Source organism: Notamacropus eugenii, chromosome 2 (genome assembly GCF_028372415.1).
Source record: "Notamacropus eugenii isolate mMacEug1 chromosome 2, mMacEug1.pri_v2, whole genome shotgun sequence".
In the NCBI taxonomy this organism is placed as follows: Eukaryota; Metazoa; Chordata; class Mammalia; order Diprotodontia; family Macropodidae; genus Notamacropus; species Notamacropus eugenii.
Window position 1 is genome coordinate 419,662,614 of NC_092873.1, and position 18,792 is coordinate 419,681,405.

The window sequence follows — 18,792 nt, forward strand, 5'->3', positions numbered from 1 at the left end:
TCTTCCCTTTTTTAACCAATTTTGATGTGAGTGGAAGTGCTGCCTCCCTCTCCATTTTCCCCTCCACTGTAAAATCTCTTCTGCATGCCTCTTATGTAAGACAATTTTCCCCATTCTTTCTCACCCTTTCCCCTTGACACAGCACATCTCTCTTTCTCACCCTTCCATTTTTTTTAGATCATCCCAACATAATCAACTCACTACCACACCCTCTTTCTATGGAGAATCCTTCTAACTGCCCTGATAATGATAAAGCTCTTAGAAGAGTCATGTATTATCTTCCCATATTAAAAGTTAAAGTTTACCCTTACTGAATTCCTTATTTCTCTTTCATAATTATTTTTTATGCCTCTCTTGAGTCCAATACTTGAAAGTTAAATTTTCTATTCATTTCTGGTCTTTTCATCAGGAATGCCTGAAAATTCTCTATTTAATTAAATATTTGTTTTGTCCATTGAAGAATTATATTCACTTTTTCCTGTTAAATTATTCTAAATTGTAATCTTAGCTTCTTTGCTTTCTGGAGTACCATATTCCAAGCTAGGGGTAGGAAACCTGTGGCCTTGAGGCCCCATGTAAACCTCTAGGTTCTCAAGTGTCGCCCTTTGACTGAATCCAAACTTCACAGAACAAATCCCCTTTAATGGAGGACAAACACAGATTTGTTTTGTGAAGTTTGGATTCAATCAAAGAGCCACACTAGAGGGCCTAGAGGAACACATATAGCCTCAAGGCCACAGGTTTCCCACCCCTGTTCCAAGCTCTCTGCTTCTTTGCAATGGTACCTGTTAAATCTTAGGTAATCCTGACTATAGCTACATGATATTTGAATGGTTTCTTTCTGGCTCTTTTTCTCTGAATTGGGAACTTTGGAATTTGGCTCTAATATAATTTTCATTTTGGGATCTCTTTGAAAAGGTGTTTGGAGAATTCTTTCCATTTCTATTTTACCGTCTTGTTTTAGGATATTGGGGCAATTTTCTTTTATATTTTCTTAAAATATGATGTCTAAGCTGTTTCTTTGATCATGGCTTTCAGGTAATACATCAATTCTCAAATTATCTCTCCTTGACTCATTTTCCAAATCAGTTGCTTTTCAAATGAGATAGTTCACATTTTTTTCAATCTTTTGATTTTTTTTCTTTATTGTTTCTTGATGTTTCATGGAGTCCTTTATTACCTTCTACTTGCTCAATTCCAGTTTTTCTCAGTGAACTTTCATACCTTTTTTTCCATTTGGTCAATTCTGTTTTTAAGGAGTTATTTTTATCAGTGATGTTTTATACCTCTTTTTCCCATTGGCTGACTTGTTTTTTAAGATGTCATTTTCTTCTTTTTTGTGCCTCTTTTACCAAGCTACTGTCTATTCTTTTTTTTTTGTATTGTTCTCATTTCTTTTTCCAATTTTTCTTCTACCACTTACATTTAATTTTGAAATCATTTTTAGCTTAGTCCAGGAATTTCTGTTGGGCTTAAGTTCATTTCACATTTTTATTTCCCTTTGAAGTTTTGCCTGTAGCTAGAGTTGTTTTGATATTATCTTCTGAGTTTGTATCTGGATCTTCCTTGTCAACAAAATATATTTTTATGATCAAGCTATTTTTTTGTTGTTTGCTTATTTTTCCAGTCTATTTCTTCACTTTGAACTTAAGTTCAGTTCTGTTCCCAAGGTGGAAGTGGGTTGGGGAGGGGAGGAGAACTGTCTCAAGTTTCAGGCTTCTTTATACTGCTATTTTCACAGAGGAAGTTTGGGGAGTTTTGAATTTTTTAGTGCTTTCAAAGTAGTGTAATTTGGTAAGAGGTATTGTCACTGTTCTTCTGGTCTGCATTCTGGTCCTTATCCAGGAAAGGCCACTTATCTCTTGCAGCTTCAAGCATTATTGCTCTTCAGTATCCCTGGTCCCTTGTGATTGAAGGCTTTTCATTGCCTCTTCTCCCTTGTGACTAAAAGACCTTTCTGCCCTGGAACTAAGACCTGCAAGTGCGTGTGTGTAGTGGACCTGTCAAATAGCACCCTGCACTCAGAGCTTCCTTGCACAGGGCTTCCCTATAATCTCTTTCTCACCAGTTGCCTAATCCTCTTACTCTTTCTGGTTTGAGAACTCCTGAAGCTGGTGCAGCTGTGATGACCACCTCTGAGGCCCATAGTTGGAGTTGCTGATGTGCGTCCTCTACCCCAGCATCATATATGTCTCTTCCTAATGTCCTCAGTTGTCTTGGACTGAAAAAATGTCTCATCGCCAACCTTCTGTTGCTCCACAATTTGATTTGAGGTATTATTTTAATGTTGTTTGAAGAAAAATGTTTTAAGAGCTTAGTCTGTAGTGCTTTCTCAACTCTGCCATTTTGGATCTACTTTTCTACCTCTAACTCACCTAGTACCCTTCCTGTGCCCAGTACAATTCCTATTTTTGTTCCATGTTTACTATATCATATTTTTCTTGTCCATTTCAGATATGAGTGTGGTTTATGAATTCCCATCTTGTTCACATTCCTCACTTCTTTGCTTAATGACTTTCATCTTGTCTCCAGATTTCAAGGAATAAAAAAAAATCGATTCTTCCCTGTCTCCTTTATTTCTTTAGGGTATTTAAAAAAAACAAAACTATTGTTAAACCCATAAATGATTTCATTTTGTTTCCTCAATGACCCCTTACACCTGGAATGACCTGATTGAATGAAAAGTATTTATGAAATGCTTGCTATATTCAAGTCCTGTGCTAAATGCTAAGGTTACACATACAAAAGTGAGCTAATTTCTGTCATATTCTAAAGAAAGAGACAAGAAATATAGGGGCTGGTGACTAGGGATGGGAGGTTTGGTCTGGAAAGTTGTAAAGATAGTAAAGTCATTCATTGAATTCACTGACAATTTCCAGAGACAATGTGATCATATTGATTCGATTATTATACTCAAAACGAGACAGAAATTGGGAGTTGGAGGAAAAAACAGGAGGGTTAAGTTCTTGTTTGCAGGGTAGGAACTCGTTTGGGAGAAGATGAGGATCATGGTCACAAAGAATACAGTCAAGTAGCTTAGCCACCACTAGGTATGGTTTTGGTAGTCTATTTTGGAGGGTAGAGAATACTGGCAGCTCACTGAAAATGAAAATTTACAAGAGACATCTCATTGTGTATGCTCTGAATCATAATGGAGCCTTTTCAAGCTATCTGGATCTGTTTAGCTTACTTAAAGTCCTTTTATCTTTGGTGTTTGTATTGTAAAAACTGTTAAACTCTAACTTATCCAAAAAGAATACTTGAAAATCACTGATTCCATTGAAACTTCATTTTTTCCTATAGTACTATGTCCAGGATACAGGATAAGATATTCTAGGACGAAAACCCTTTCATTTTCAGCATATTGTTTTCCAGGATTTTCTTTCATTTCCCACAACTCATGAGTAGACCTGTGGTACTCTGTTGGTCCATGATAAACAAACTATCCTTTTTTTTTTTTTTTGGATACATGAATTTTTTTTAAAATTGACCTAGAAGCACTAAACATCCCATAGAATTAATATATTGCCACTATGTCTTAAAGTGCCAGTGTTTCTTAGCATTTTTCAGGAATGATTTACTGAAATAAAACATTTAGACTTTTTGTTTTATCAGGCTTTTTTGAGATGCCTATAATTTCCTAGTGGGGCAGGTAGGTGGTGCAGTGGATAGAGCAATAGGTCTGGAGTTAGTTAGACCTTAGTTCAAATCCAGACTTGGACACTTAATAGCTGAATAACTCTGGGCAAATCACTTAACCCTCTTTGCCTCAGTTTCCTCCCAATACAATAATTTTTCATTACTCTTATTTTGAATGTGTCCCAGAGGGATGGACAAAGATTGCAGCTATTCTGTAATCTTTGATTCAGAATGGCCCAAAGTCAATTTACAAAGTGATACTGGCTTTCTTCCCCTTGATGCACTGAAATTTAAATTCACTGCTCAGGAGTTACCACTCAGATTCTTAATAATAAACAGTGCAATGTATTTCCTTCTTAAACACTGTGATAGTATCAATTAATATCCAGCAGCATTTTTCTTAGGGTGAAAACAATTCCAATTTATATTTACTCTATCTTAACTTATTGTTGGCAAGTGCAGTTGATACAAGAGTTGTGTTGATTTTCCTGTCAATAAATTCACATTTTGTTTTAAAGTATTATATTTTTACATTTCTCTCCCTTTAAAAATTACTAATTTTATATTTATCATGAACATAACAAACAATAAAAATTAAACAAACATTTCCTCATACAAAGTAGAACAGAAAGAGGATTACATGTAAAAATGTAAATCTCTGCTAAGCATCACCTGCTTTTAAAAAAAATTACACAAATAATTAAATATGGCATTTTTGAAGCTGTCCTGTAGCAGGTAGGATTTCAGCTGGTATTTGAAAGAAGAGGCACAGTAGGCACAGAGTAGGAGGGAGAGAATTCTGGGTATGAGAACTATGGGTATGAGTCAGTGAAAATGTTGGGAGTCAAAAGATGGAGTGTCATATGCAAGGAAAAACAAGGAGAGGATTGTCACTAGATATCAGACAATGAGGACAGGGAAAGTGCTGTAAGGTATAAGAATATTGAAAAAGTGTGCATGTGGCAGGGGGTAGGCTATGAAAGGCTTTGAATACCATGCAGAGAATGTAATATTTTCATCTTGGAAGTGATAGGGAATTACTGGATTTTATTGAATAAAGTGATGAGATAGTCAGATTTGTACTTTAGGGAGATCACTTTGATAGTTGAGTGGAGCATGAACTGCAGTAGAGAGAGACGTGGCAGGGAAACCAACCAGTAGGTTATTGTAATAACCTAGGCATGAGGTGATGAGCACTTGGACCAGGGTGGCAATGTCAAGGGAAGGGAGTCACATGCAAGAGATGTTATGAATACAAAATCGACAGATCTTAGAAACAGTAGTTATGAGTGGTTAGAGAGTAAGGAATTGAGGATAACACCTGCATTAGAAACTTGGATGACTGGAAAGATAATAGTACCCTTGACAGTAATAGAGAAGTTTAAAGGGGGAGGCTTTGGGGAAAAAGATAAGTTCATTTTTTTGGACATGTAGAATTTAAGATGCTTATGAAACATCCAGGTTTAGATGTACATCAGGCATTTGGAGATTGGAGACTGGAGGTTAGCAGAGATGTTAGATCTGAATAAGTTTATCTGAGAATAATTAATATAGAGATTACAGTTGAACTGATGAGAGATGAGATCACCAAGTGAAATAGTAAGAGAAGGAAGAGAGAGGGCCCAGGATAGAACTGTGAGTGACACCAATGGTTACAAGTATGATCTAGCAAAGGAGACTGAGAAGGTGCAGTCACATAGCTAGGAAGAGAACCAGGAAAGAGTAATGTCACAAAAATATAGAAAGAAGAGAGTATCAAGGCAAAGAGAGTGATTGACACTGTCAGATGTAGTGAAAAGGTCAAGAACGATAAGCATTGAGAAAAGGCCATTAGTTATGACAATTCAGAGATGGGTGGTAACTTTGGAGAGAACAATTTCAGTTTAATGAAATCAGATTATAGAGAGTTAAGGAGGAGGTGAGAGGAAGTGGCGGAGGTACCCATTGTAAATGACCTCAAGGAGTTTAGTCACAAAAGGAAAGAGAAATGTGGATAAATAGCTAGTGGGGGTTGAATGGATCAAGTGATTTTTTTTTTGAGAATTAGGGAGATATAGACATGTTTGTAGGCAATAGAGAAGCAGCTGGTAGAGAGGAAGAGAGTGAAGATAAATGAGAGAAAGGAAATGATAAAGGAGGCAACTTACTGGAGAAGATGGGATGGAATGGGATCATTTGTACATGTAGAAAGGTTTGCCTTGGTAAAGAGAAGAGTCATCTCATTGTGTGAAATAAAGGTAAAAGATGAGACAGTGACAAAAGACATCTGAGTAATATGAGATGAGGACAGTAGAAGGGGAAATTCAGTGAACAGTCTCAAATTTTTCAGTAAAACATGAGCTTAGATTCTTTTCTAAGGGTTGGAGGTAGAGAGTTAAGGAGACATAGAAGGCTTGAGAAGGGATGAAAAGGTTTGAAAGAGACACCTTCATGAGTGGGATAGTGTGGTAACAAGTGAGGTGTAACAGCATTGCCTTGAAGAAGGGAGCCAACTTGAGTATCTGAAGATAATTTACAGTGGATCCAGTCAGCACAATTTCATGATTTTCTCCATCTTTGTTTATTATCACATGAATAAGAATAAATGAAACAGATGGTGGGAGTTATCTAAAGCTAGAACTTGGCAAAGCTAAATTGATGTTTAGGGTAAGGACCCAGGGAACTTTCAAGATGAAGACAGTGTTACATTGAACTAGCTTACCACGGGGTCAAGATTGGTTAGGGAGAAGAATGTAGCTGGTATACAGGTGATGGCCTGTGAAAGAACTGAGAGCTCAAGGGACTGAAGATCATGGTGTAGATGAAGAACAGGGTTTGAGTTAGCAAGGCAGAGGGAGAGGTAGAATGACAATAGACTGTGATCAGTAAATGGAATTTCTTAATCTGTGAATATAGAATTGGTTCATTTGTGTGTGATGGCAAAGATCAAAGGTATGACCATTTTTTAGTGCAGCTGAAGTGGAGTGGAGTAGCAGATAATATGAATGAGTAAACTGAGGAACTTTGAGGTGAGGGTGTTTGAAGAAGTATCAATATGGAGGCTGAAGTCCCCTAATATGAGGGCAGGATTTGGAAATGAGGGAAAGATTTTGATGGAAACATTGAATGCATTAAGCAGAAAAAGAAGCATCTTGCTGATCAGTAGACAACTGATATCAGAATTTTGATTGGGTGGTAGATATGGACTGAGTGAACCTCAAAGGAGGAGAGGTTACCCTGTTATAATTGTAGAAGAAGAAACTAATCTCCCATCTTGTCTTATTGACAGATTGAAGAATAAATGAAAGTGTAGCTAGTGCTGAAAAGGGAGATCAAGGTGTTTGTGTCATCAGGAGAGAGCCAGAACTCAGTGAAATTCAGAAGATGAAAGGAGTAGGAAAGGAAAGATTTAAGATAAAAGCAGTCTTCTTGTCTTTGTTCGCATTTTAGAGAGCACAATGGAAGGAATGTTAAATGGTAGAATGAGACATTGGAAGGGGTTGGTTTGAGGGGAATAAACACAATTGGGCAGCAGGCATGGGGGATAGAATTTGAATGATGCCATGAAGAATAGAGGGATGTTCAGAATCATTGTAGTGGTAAGTCTATGACCTAGTGAGAGTTTATCATTGAGGAATTAGTTTACTAAGTTTTCATCATGGCTCTGGCTTCAAGATGGAATTATTTCAGAACCATAGGCTGTTCATGAGAGGGGACAAATGCTTGGAGCTTGAGGAATGTTTTTACTCCCCTATCCCTAAAGCAGGGCACCAGACTGTAAATTTGACGGAATGGTATTTTTTCCCTTCCCTGAAAGGGAGGAATCTGTTGCATAATAGAATGATTTTTCTCCTCTTCCTAAGGGAGTTCAGTAGATAAGAGGAAGGGAATTTTATTATACTTACTCTTTTAAAAGGCTAGATATCAATTAGGTATTAATTGACAACAATTAGTATTGTGTCATTTGAAGTCCCTTCTAACTTAGAGATTCAATCATTTTTTAAGCTGTCTTTCAAATATAGTTGGATTAGGATCAGTTAGGAGATACCAAATGAATATGTAACATAAGGTCCAGGTTCCAAAATAAGGGTCAGCAACACCACAGGATTATAGCAATAGAGGAACTGACCTTAGCATTTATTGTTGTCAAAGCTCCTCACTTTAAGGATTAGAAAATCAGGGCCTAGCGAGACTCACTTAGGGGCTACGCTGGCAGTTAGCAGGAGAGACAGGATCTGAATCTGGGTTCTTCTACTCCAGATCCAGTACACTTTGCTCTGCTCCTTGAGGTACTGACAAGAGCTCAACAGCTCTTTAGCTTCCCTTACTGACTTCAGAAGATTCTGAGCTTTAGCACTTTTGCCACTATGCCATGTTTTGGATTTATCCTTTTTTATGGGTGCTATTTCCATTTTCTCTACATGCCTTTTACAAATCTTAGGTTGGTTGGTAAGTTCTTTGTGCATCCATATTTTTTTCTTTAGGTAATTCCACCTTTTCCTTCTCATGGAAGTAGTGCATCTTGATATCTTCAGAATTGCATTCTTGGGGTGACTTTTGCTATAAAATTTTAGACCATAAGATCCAACATATATTTTATCTCATTGCTCTGAAGTCTGTTCTTGCAAAATCTAGGGTGCATGCCAGACCATTCCCAAAGTTCCTCTCTTTTTCTATCACAAACTCTAAGATGAAATAATCAGCTCTTTCAAGATTCCTGCCATTTCAATCTCAGAAAAGTTCTTCCTTGTTGGTAGACTCATATCCAGCATAGAATTTCCTCTTTTTGTTCCTCCACCTTTAGCAGGATATAATTATCTTTAAACCAAGTCAAAAAATTATTAGCTACATTTTGTGGGGGGGAATCTGTTCTCTAGAGCAATAAGTTAATATGCATATTTATTAAATGTCTACTAAATGCCAGGCCCCACATGAAGTGCTCAGTTTCTTCATAAATAAATAGTCTTAATAGATAGTTTCTTCATCACTACTATACCTTGCCTTTGGTCCAGGCTTGTGATCTACTTCCCAAGTTCTTCATCTATTTCCTTCCCTGCACTCTTGTACAGTCTACAGTATACTCTATTGACAATAGAGATAGGGCCTGGACCTGTGATATCCTTTTTACAAGGAACTGCCAGCTATGGAAACTGTCTCTCCCAATGCAGGGTGTCACCTTTTCTAAAATTTATAGTCTTAGAGAGCCGCCTAGAATGAAAGGTTAAGTGACTTGCTCAGTGTCACAAAGCCGATATGTAATGGAGGCAGAACTTGAACCCAGGTCTTTATGACTGCCTCTCTTTCCACCATAAGACACTGCCTCTCAATATCACTTCTGCTTCTGATTCTCAGTTGAAAGATCTTATGAACTGATTTTTAAGATGCTAGGCAAATATATTTAGGCAACTAGAGTACCTAAGGAAGATAGCTGACTTTGATGATAGAATTTTGTGAGAAAACTCTAAGAAATCATCTTTGTTGTTGTTTAGTCATTTCAGTAGTGCTTGACTCTTTTTGGCAAAGATACTGGAGTGGTTTACCATTTCCTCCTCCAGCTCATTTAACAGATGAGGAAACTGAGGCAAAGAGGGTTAAATGATTTGCCCAGGGTTATACAGCTAGTAAGTGTCTGGGCCTGGATTTGAACTCAGGTCTAACTAACTCCAGGCCTATTGCTCTATCCACTGCACCACCTAGCTGCCCCACTAGGAAATTTCTCCAAGATTTATCATTTTCCTCTTTTGTAATGTTAGTCACTCTGATTGTTGTGATATTATGGTACCTCAGAGTTGTTTAGAGTCACATTTCTCTAATGAATAGTGATTTAGTGCATTTTTTCACATGACTATAGATAGCTTTAATTTCTTCCTTTGAAAACTGCTTGGGGGCGGAGCCAAGATGGCGGAGTAGAAACACACAAATACACTAGCTCCGAACCCACAGCCCATAAAATATCTGTAGTAAAGAGCTGCCAATAAATTCGGGAGCAGGAGAAGCCACATAACAGCGGAGCGGATAAGATTTCTGTTCCAGAGAGCCTGAAAACCTCTCGCAAAAGGTTCTTCCTGCAGTGGACTGGGAGTCCTGCCGTGCCCACCTGGGGCTGAGAGGATCAGATCCGAGCAGCTTCAGGGACAGAATCTCCAGCAGCCGTGTGGGTCCCTCCACCCACAGGTGACAAGGGTCAGTGAGAGGGTGTCTTCGGTGGGTCGAGAGGGTAGTGGGGAGCCCCCATGACTCAGGCCCCCTTGGGAGGCACCAGCGGAGGTGGGAGCAGACCGGGGCTCCCCAAGCAGGCAGGAGCTCAGATCCATTGTTGAAGGTCTCTGCATAAACCCCCTGAGGGAACTGAGCCCATGAGGCGGCCCTGCCCCCACCTGAGCACCTGAACTTGATCTCACACTGAATAGCAGCCCTGCCCCCGCCCAAAGCCCTGAGGCTGGGAAGCAGCATTTGAGTCTCAGACCCCAAGCGCTGGCTGGGAGGATCCGGAGGCAAGGTGGGTGTGAGGAAAATATTCAGAGGTCAAGTCACTGGCTGGGAAAATGCCCAGAAAAGGGAAAAAAACCAAGACTATAGAGGGTTACTTTCTTGGTGAGCAGGTTTCTCCTCCCCTCCTTTCTGATGAGGAAGAGCGGTGCTCACCATCAGGGGAAGACACGCAAGTCAGTGCTTCTACATCCCAGTCCACTCAATGGGATCAGACCTGGGAAAACCTCATAAAGAGCTCAAAAAACTTTCAAAATTATGTTAGAGAGGTGGAGGAAAAACTGGGAAGAGCAATAAAAGACTTGCAAGCAAAGTATGAACAACAGATCAGCACCCTGCTAAAGGAGACCCAAAAAAATGCTGAAGAAAATAACACCCTGAAAAATAGGCTAACTCAATTGGCAAAGGAGGTTCAAGAAGCCAATGAGGAGAAGAATGCTTTCAAAAGCAGAATTAGCCAAATGGAAAAGGAGATTCAAAAGCTCACTGAAGAAAATAGTTCTTTCAAAATTAGAATGGAACACATGGAGGCTAATGACTTTATGAGAAACCAAGAAATCACAAAACAAAACCAAAAGAATGAAAAAATGGAAGATAATGTGAAATATCTCATTGGAAAAACAACTGACCTGGAAAATAGATCCAGGAGAGACAATTTAAAAATTATGGGCCTACCTGAAAGCCATGATCAAAAAAAGAGCCTAGACATCATATTTCATGAAATTATCAAGGAAAACTGCCCTGAGATTCTAGAGCCAGAGGGCAAAATAAATATTGAAAGAATCCACCGATCACCACCTGAAAAAGATCCAAAAAGAGAAACTCCTAGGAATATTGTGGCCAAATTCCAGAATTCCCAGGTCAAGGAGAAAATATTGCAAGCAGCTAGAAAGAAACAATTCAAGTACTGTAGAAATACAATCAGGATAACACAAGATCTAGCAGCTTCTACATTAAGGGATCGAAGGGCATGGAATAGGATATTCCAGAAGTCAAAGGAACTAGGACTAAAACCAAGAATCACCTACCCAGCAAAACTGAGTATAATACTTCAGGGGAAAAATTGGTCTTTCAATGAAATAGAGGACTTTCAAGCATTCTTGATGAAAAGACCAGAGCTAAAAAGAAAATTTGACTTTCAAACACAAGAATGAAGAGAAGCATGAAAAGGTAAACAGCAAAGAGAAGTCATAAGGGACTTATAAAAGTTGAACTGTTTACATCCCTACATGGAAAGACAATATTAGTAACTCTTGAAACTTTTCAGTATCTGGGTACTTGGTGGGATTACACACACACACACATGCACACGCACACACTCATAGAGACAGAGTGTGCAGAGTGAATTGAATAGGATGGGATCATATCTTTAAAAAAAATGAAATCAAGAAGTGAGAGAGAAATATATGGGAGGAGAAAGGGAGAAACGGGATGGGGCAAATTATCTCTCATAAAAGAGGCAAGCAAAAGATTTTTTTAGTTTGGGGAAAAAGAGGGGAGGTGAGAGAAAAACATGAAGTTTACTCTCATCACATTCCACTAAAGGAAGGGATAAAATGCACACTCATTTTGGTATGAAAACCTATCTTACAATACAGGAAGGTGGGGGACAAGGGGATAAACAGGGTGGGGGAGACGACGGAAGGGAGGGCATGGGGAGGAGGTCGATACACACGGGGAGGGTCAGGATCAAAAGAGAGAATAGAAGTAATTGGAGGCAGGATAGGATGGAGGGAAATATAGTTAGTCTTATACAACACGACTATTATGGAAGTCATTTGCAAAACTACACAGATTTGGCCTATATTGAATTGCTTGCCTTCCAAAGGGAGGGGGTGGAGAGGGAGGGAGGAAAAGAAGTTGGAACTCAAAGTTTTAGGAATAACTGTCAAGTACTGTTCTGGCCGCTAGGAAATAAGAAATACAGGTAAAGGGGTATAGAAAGTTATTTGGCCCAACAGGACAGAGGAGAGGATGGAGACAAGGGCAGAGAGGAATGATGGAGGAGAGAGTGGAGTGGTGATGGGGGCAATTGGAATGCTCGGTGTTCTGGGGTGGGGAGAGGGGACAAGGGGGGAGAAAATATGGAGCCCAAAAATTCTGTGAAAATGAATGTTAAAAGTGAAATAAATAAATAAATTTAAAAAAAAAAAAAGAAAACTGCTTGTTCATATCCTTTGACCATTTATCAATTGGGGAATGACTTGTATTCTTATAAATTCAACTCATTTCTCTATATATTTTAGAAATGAGGCTTTTATCAGAGACACTGGCTGTAAAATTTTTTTTCCAGCTTTCTGCTTCCCTTCTGATCTTGGTTGTATTGACTTTGTTTGCATAAAAAAAAAAAAACTTTTCAATTTAATGTAATCAAAATCATCCATTTTGCATTTCATAATGTTCTCTATCTCTTGTTTGGTCATAAATTCTTCCTTTCTCCATGATCTGACATGATCTCCTAGTTTGCTTAAAGTGTTTTCTTATTGAAGACTTGTTACGCTTATCCCTGGAGAGCAGAAGATCTAGGATCAATGGATGGAAACCCTGGGATATATATTTAACTCAACATAAGATATATGTCTCACTTAATTAGAACCATACAAACTTGAAATGGACAATTTCCAGAAATAGTGAGTTCACATTCACTGAAGGTCATCTAAACATTCTGAGTGACCACTTGTTAAATAAGTTATTGAACTCCTGGAATGATTTGGACTGGACAACTTTTTTGACTTTTAAGGTACTTTACTATATTAAGATTCTGTGATTTTATTAATTGGCTCATCTACATTTCCTATGTTTGCCATTGAATTGCATTAAACTTAATATTTCTTAAACTCTATAGGTACAGATTTTTTTTTTAATGTAGGTTTTTCTTCCATCTCAAACAGACTATTTTTAAGGCTTCCATTCCAAGTATAAATCTGATGCTTATGGAGACTAAAAAAGAAGAAAACAGACAGGTTCATGTAAAAGTCAGATTCTTCAAAGTTTTTTCAACCACAGATCATTGAAAAGGAGAAATAGCTTCATCACTTACTATGAATTAATAGGTTAATGGACTCTTATTAGTTCAGTAGCTACAGCTAATGGATAAAAACAAAAAGCAAAGATTCAATTTTTAACAAAAAAGATTTGACAATAGTTTGGGGCATAGAGTGAAGAATTGAAGATGACTCTGAAGTTGTAAAACTGAAGATACTGGTGCCCTTAACAGTAATAGGAAAACTGGCAAGAGGGAAGGCTTTTTGTGAAGGATAATGAGTTCTGTTTTGGATATGTTGAGTTTGAGATACCAACCAAACATCCAGTTCAAGATGTCTAAAGGATTTGACAAAGTCTCATACCATGTACTTGTGGATGATATAGAGATGTGAGCTGATGATGTCACTGATTCATTAAAATCACCATCAGAACTCAAATCTGTAGATAATAGCATTTGAATGCTTTAAAAGAAGGTTAAAGTATATAGATGACCTCCAAGTATTATTTATTGAGAACTCATATATTCTTAGTATTGTTCTAGTTGTTCCATACTTTATATTCTAAAACTGATACAATATACATGGATACACATAAGTTATTACATATTGCTTCACTGAAAAATGAACATCACCTTCAAGGGAAGTATGAGATCATCTAACGAAAATTAAAGAAAATGTGGAGACAGTTATTGTTTAAGGATTCTTTGATAGTTTTAGAGACAATTTCTGATATTTGACAAAAATCCATTGAGGGAAATTTAATACTATTGAAAGAAAATGACACCAGAGTTAAAAGAGCTTATATTGGACATTGTGTCATAATGTCATATCCTGAAGCATAAATTTGATTACACAAATTTGTTTTAAAACTTGTATGATCACATATTTCAGTAATGTCTCAAGTTAACTAATATTTTTAATGAGTAATAATTGCTCACTATTTGGCTAAAAATCCAACAGCAATGATTTTTATGGGTTTATCATTAAATATATATTTTGTTACATGGTGCTCCCTTTTAACATCATGAAGTATGAAGTATGGGAAAATTAAGATTTCACCAGTAGTTTTGATTATCCTCTGTGTCAGTTAAGTTTCTAGGCTATTCTTTTTCCAATTTTTCTAGCTTCTGGTTTTTTTTTACTCATTTCCAGATCTTTTTTCATATTTATCTTTCTTGTTAGTTTCATTATTATTTTAATCCAGCCTTTGATAAAATGTGGTCATCCAAATTGTACAAATGCCTGAGAAATGTGGGAGAGTTGGAATACTAACACATCGTTGGTGGAGTTGTAAGCTGATCCAACCATTCTGGAGAGTAAAGGGCTATAAAATTGCGCATACCCTTTGACCCAACAATATCACTTTTAAATCTGTATCCCAAAGAGATCATAAAAATGGGAAAAGATCCCACATGTACAAAAATATTTACAATAATTCTTTTTGTGATAGCAAAGGATTGGAAACTGAGGAGATGTCCATCAATTGGGGAATGGTTGAACAAGTTGTGATATATGAATGTAATGGAATAGTATTGTAATTATGAGCAGGCCAATTTCAAAAAAATTGGGAAGACTTATATGAATGAAAGTTGAGTGAAATGAGTAGAACTAGGAGAACATTATACACAGTAACAGCCACATTGTGCAATGACTGACCTGCATAGACTTAGCTCTTCTTAGCAATGCAAAGATCTAAGACAACTGCAAAAGACTTACAATGGAAAATGCTATCCCCACTCAGAGAAAGAACTCTGAAGTCTGAATGCAGATGGAAACATACCATTTGCTCTCCTTTTCTTTTGTTGCTTTGTTTTGCTTTTTCTTTTTCATGGTTCCTCCTATTAGTTTTAATTCTTCCTTACATCATGACTAATGTGAAAATATGTTTAATATGAATATATAAGTAGAGTCTATATTAGATTGTATACTATCTTGGGAAGAATGAAGACAGAGAGGTAGAGAAAATTTAAAACTCAAAATGTTAAGGAAAGGAATGTTGAAAACTAAAAATGAATAAATTATATTTTTAAAAAGAAAAAGAAAGTACTTTAACATATTTGAAGACAGTGATCAAATATCCCCAAAGCCTTTAATTCTCCAACTATAGTATCTTCAGGTTCTTCAATCAATCAATATATGGCAAGTTTTCTAGTTTTCTTACCTGTTTCCTCTAACTACCCTAATACTGACAAAGGTCTCATGAGTTACAAATAACATCTTTGCATGTAGGAATGTAAACAGTTCAACTTTAATGAGTTCCTTAAGGCTTCTCTTTCCTGTTTACCTTTTCATGTTTCTCTTGATTCTTGTATTTGAAAGTCAAATTTTCTATTCAGCTCTAGTCTTTTCAACAAGAATGCTTGGAAGTCCTCTATTTTATTGAAATTCCATTTATTCCCCTGAAGGATTATACTCAGTTTTGTTGGAATTCCATTTTTTTCCCCTGAAGGATTATACTCAGTTTTGTTGAGTAGGTGATTCTTGGTTTTAATCCTATCTCCCTAGACCTCTGGAATATCATATTCCAAGCCTTTCAATCTCTCAGTGTAGAAGCTGATAAATCCTGTGTTAGCTTGATTGTATTTCCACAATACTTGAATTGTTTCTTTCTGGCTGCTTATAATATTTTCTCCTTGACCTGGAAATTTGACCACAATATTCCTAGGAGTTTTCCTTTGGGTATCCCTTTCAGGAGGTGACCGGTGAATTTTTTCTATTTCTATTTTATCCTTTGGATCTAGAATATCAGGGCAGTTTTCCTTGATAATTTCTTAGAAGATGATGTCTATGCTCTTGTTTTGATCATGGTTTTCAAGTAGACCAAAAATTTTTAATTTATCTCTCCTAGATCTACTTTCCAGGTCAGTAGTTTTTCCAATGAGATATTTCACATTGTCTTTTCTTTTTTCATTCTTTTGGTTTTGTTTTGCAATTTCTTGGTTTCTCATAAAGTCATTAGCTTCTATCTGCTCCATTCTATTTTTTTCAAGAACTATTTTCTTCAGTGAGTTTTTGAACCTCCTTTTCCATGTGGTTAATTCTGCTTTTTAAAGCATTCTTCTCCCCATTGACTTTTTGGACCTCTTTTGCCATTTGGATTAGTCTATTTTTTAAAGGTGTTATTTTCTTCAGCATTTTTGGGGGCCTCCTTTAACAAGTTGTTGACTTGCTTTTCATGACTTTCTTACATCTCTCTCATTTCTCTTCCCAATTTTTCCTCCACCTCTCTTAACTGATTTTCAAAATCCTTTTTGAGATCTTCCATGGCCTGAGAACATTGCATATTTTTTGGAGGTTTTGGATGTAGAAGCGTTGACTTTTATGTCTTCCACTGATGGTATGCTTTGTTCTTCCTCATCTGAGAGGATGGAAGAAAATACCTGTTCACCAAGAAAGTAACCTTCTATAGTCTTTTTTTCCCCTTTTTGGGGCATTTTCCCAGTCAGTTACTTGACTTTCGAGTCCTTTGTCAAGTGGAGGGTATACTCTAGGGACCTGTAAGTTCTCAATTCCTCAAAGGTGGTACAATCAAGGGAGAGGAATTTACTCCTCTCCTGGCCTGTTCTCTGTTCTGTGAGCAACCACAAGCATTCTTATCTGCCCAGGTAGGATTCCCTCTCCACAGTCACCATCAGCTCCACCATGCCAGTGTTCTTCCTCAATCCAGGACTGCCACTCAGAACTGAGACCCAGATCAGCTGCTCAATTTCCCCAGGGTCTTTAGGCCAAGGCTCCAAAAGCAGACACTGCTGCAACAGTGGCTGCTGCCAGCCTAGGGCCATGGCTGGGATAGGACCATGCTCTCCCTCTCACCCAGGTGAAACAGCTTTCTTACTGACCAAAGCTGTCTTTGGCATTTGAGGGTTGAGAAACCTGGGAACTGTGGCTGCTACCCGTGATTTCTGCACCCTGAACCCTGCTCCAGTCCTGCCCGTGCTGTGCAGCATGGCAAAGGCTGGGCTGTGCTCTACTCTGAGCCGGTGTAATAGACCTTTCTTGTTAGCCTTCCAGGCTGTCTTGGGCTGGAAATCTCTTTCACTTTCATTTTGTAGCTTCTGCTGCTCTAGAATTTGTTTAGAATGGGGTTATGAGGGGAGAGCATCTACAGGTCTGTCCTTCTACTCCACCATCTTGGCTCCATCCCCATGTAGTTATACTTTGATGACAATTTCATGTATCTTTCTACTTCCACCGAGTTTCATTCAAAGGCTTTGCACCATGCATTTCCCCTTAATGTTCCTGGATTTCCTCATATGACTGACTATATCTTCATAATAAGCAATGCTACTTAGCAACCCTCATCCTCAACCTTTTACATATCTCCTACTCATTTTGATTCAGGTATACTGTTTCAAAGCCATAATACAATTATAATCCTCTCAGTATCTTAATGTGATACATCTCAGTTCAAATTTGCCTCTTTGGATTAGGATCTCTAATTCATCTTGATTACCACACTTTATACATTTGTATACATATATTTGAGACTACGGGTCTTATTACTGACTTCTTTCTTGAATGTTTTTTAATCTTTGAACTTCTGTGCATCTGTATTACTATTCTTACATTAGATTTACTCTCTATAGTATCTAGTTTGGTAGAAACACATAGGAAGTTTTCTCTCTCCTCTTTCCTTCCCAATTTAAGCCTCTTTCATTTAGTATTACACAACTTCAAAAAATACATTTTTTATCAAACCTTTTTTCAGAGTATGCCGTCCCTGCCCAGGAACTTGACATTATTACAGTTTAAGTCATGGTCTAGAAATTCAAATCTAATTCTCAGGCATCATTTTCTTAATGAGCTGTTAATTTCTCTAATCTATTTTTCTTCTGAAGTCTTTCCTTTGATTGGCAGTAGCAAATAGCACCTGGATCCCAAAGGTCTTATGCTTCTTACCCATGACTATTTAAGCATCTATTGTTGAACAATTTACTGTTACTAGCTAGCTAGTTCCTCCTCAAAGAAGGCAACTTTGTGTTACAACTTAAGATTTTGCAAAGGATTACTGAGCAGGCTGGCCTTAACGAGATAAAAGAAATAAAGAAAAATAGAGATCAAGCAGTTTCACCTTCTCTTCACTGTCAATCACTTTCTTCCTTTCCTGTATAAGCAAGAGATCTAGCTCTTACCTAATCTCCCTTTTTCTCCCAACATAATACTGAAATGCCTTATTGCCCTAAGCTTTTACCACTTGCCTTAACTCACACTAGAATTTTCCTTCCTGACAATATTAGAGGATCTTACACTCTTTTATATTCATTCTCAGTTACTTTGTGTTTTGACACGTATTTTCAAAATCTGACATTCACAAATTCCAACTTCTGGAACACTAGCACATACACTCTCATTGTAACAAAAATGTCTTCTTAGGTCTCTTATTTCACTAAATCCAATTTCTCCTTTAAAATTTCAGGATGTAGAATCCTGCCTATTCTATCTCTGAACTCTAACATTTGCTCTATATCTATCATTTCCACTTAATGAATACTCCCTCTGATAGGAGTGGTAATGGAGCTCAGTTTTGAACTGAGTTAAAGATTGTAAAAGGTGGGGCTTAGGAGGAAGTTTATTCCAAGTATGGGAAGATAGCCTGTGCTAAACTACATACATAAGTCAGAGGTATGTGTGAATAATAAACAGAAGACCACTCTGGCTGGATTCTAAAGTACATTACAAGGAATTGGGTTTAATAAGCCAG

The 18,792-nt window shown here is 37.5% G+C and overlaps 1 protein-coding gene across 2 annotated transcripts in view; it reads right to left on the reverse strand.

Annotated features, from left to right (window-relative positions):
• Nucleotides 1-18,792, reverse strand: part of SPATA17 (spermatogenesis associated 17) — a 270,751-nt gene that overhangs the window by 203,003 nt on the left and 48,956 nt on the right. The gene's annotated exons all lie outside the window — the stretch shown is intronic.